Below are 1816 nucleotides of genomic sequence, written 5' to 3'. Positions count from 1 at the left end.
TTTTATAATATAATTTATTCCTGTGAATTTTCAGCATCATTATTCTGGTCTGCATTGTCACATGATCTTTCCATGAAATCATCAACATGATTTCTTATTATAAATACTTAAAACCGTTTTTTCTGCTTTGTGGAAACTGATGCATTTTTCTTTTCAAGGATTCTATGACGAACAGAAAAGTTCAAAAGAATAGGATTTATTTATAATATAATTTTTTGTAATAATGTATAAGTCTTCATTCTTTCAGCTTTTGGATGCAATATATTTCTGTACTAATGTGTATAGTTTTTCTTTGGACAACATTTGAAAACCAAGTAGTCCCTAAAAAGAAACAACAATTTATGTGCAAGATAAACAGAAATTATGTATTCAGTAGTTTATCTTCACCTTAGCCTGCTGCTCAAACAGTTCTAGTTGTCTGATGGGATCGTTCAACTCAGTGGCGTTGCAGATCTCCTTCTTCATCACAAACAGTTCAAATGAAACTCAGTTAGACCTTTCTGGGATCTGTGCCTGGGGGTGGAGAGCAGCATCAGTATATAAGCATCAGCTGAATGTTTTAGATCATTTGTGACCCTGGACCACCTAAACCAGTCTTAAGTCGCTAAGTATATTTGTAGCAATAGCCAAAAAAAAAAAAACATTGTATGGGTCAAGATTATCATTTTTTCTTTTTTCCAAAATCATTAGGATATTAAGTAAAGATCATGTTCCATGAAGATATTTTTGTGTAATTTACCCTACCGTAGATATCTCAAAACTTAATTTTTTGATTAGTAATATGCATTGCTAAGAATTTATTTGGAAAACTTCAAAGGTGGATTTTCCTCTCTAGTATTTGAGATTTTTTTTACACCCTCAGATTCCAGATGTTCAAATAGTTGTATCTCAGCCAAATATTATCCGATCCTAATAAACCATACATCAATGGAAAGTTTATTTATTCAGCTTTCAGGATGATTTATAAATCCTGCAATTTTGAAAAAATTGACACTTAAGACTGGTTTCAGGTCCATGGTCACATTTGTGATTCAAAACATACACTAAGTAAAGTGAAAAGTCATAACTGGAAGTTAAGCACATACCATTTTGCTAGAGGACTCATGATCTGTGGATGATCACAGATGAAAGTTGGATTGATGCACTTCACCTCCAGGAAGTCTCCCACTAACTGTCAACAATAATGTGCCAAAATTAGTTTCTTAAAATGTGTGTACGTATGAAGAACACAAAGAATATGAAAAGTATAAATTTTTTTTTTTTTTTTTTTTTTTAAAGTGTCTTGAGTGCATATTTTTGAGAGTCAAAAACAAGTAAGGCTTCTGGGGCAGCATTCATGAAAATCTCAAGAGAAAGTAATTTAATGAGAAGAATTTTCAAAGGAATGTTCCAAATCTTTAATTTTTGTAAAGATAAGTTCTCAAAAAAAAAAATACAATACACATACACAAAGACCATCTTTTCTGTTTGCTTTAATGCAGATTTCAGGCCTCTTACTACTAAGTGTGACCTCTCTTTTTATCTGGTGTGACTGTTTTATTTACAGTGTCCAGTAATTTCATACCTTGTCCAGAAGACTTGGCAGTAGTCCAGGGAGGAGAGCATTCATCCTCTTTTCTGAACACAAAGGTCATCTAAGAACTTATGGTTTCTGTAAACAACAAAAAATAATTAAATAAATAATGAGCTTTTAATTATTCTAACAATACAGTAAAAGCCTCCCCCAGCACCTACATTAGGATGTACACCACCTTTACATGGAACTACTTACTTTGTAAAAACCAAGTGGTTAAACATGTTCTCTATGCTTGGCTTA

At 32.3% G+C, this 1816-nt stretch overlaps 1 long non-coding RNA gene across 1 annotated transcript; it reads right to left on the bottom strand.

Moving 5' to 3' along the window:
* Nucleotides 1-462: 462 nt before the first annotated feature.
* Nucleotides 463-1579, bottom strand: LOC122143429. The gene is made up of 3 exons (XR_006159170.1): nt 1565-1579; nt 1086-1171; nt 463-513 (listed from the first exon to the last, which is right to left on the bottom strand). It is a non-coding gene; the product is annotated as an uncharacterized LOC122143429 (long non-coding RNA).
* Nucleotides 1580-1816: the final 237 nt, after the last annotated feature.

The sequence above is a fragment of the Cyprinus carpio genome, unplaced genomic scaffold, assembly GCF_018340385.1.
Source record: "Cyprinus carpio isolate SPL01 unplaced genomic scaffold, ASM1834038v1 S000004546, whole genome shotgun sequence".
Taxonomy (NCBI): Eukaryota; Metazoa; Chordata; class Actinopteri; order Cypriniformes; family Cyprinidae; genus Cyprinus; species Cyprinus carpio.
This window is presented reverse-complemented; position numbering and strand designations above follow the sequence as displayed.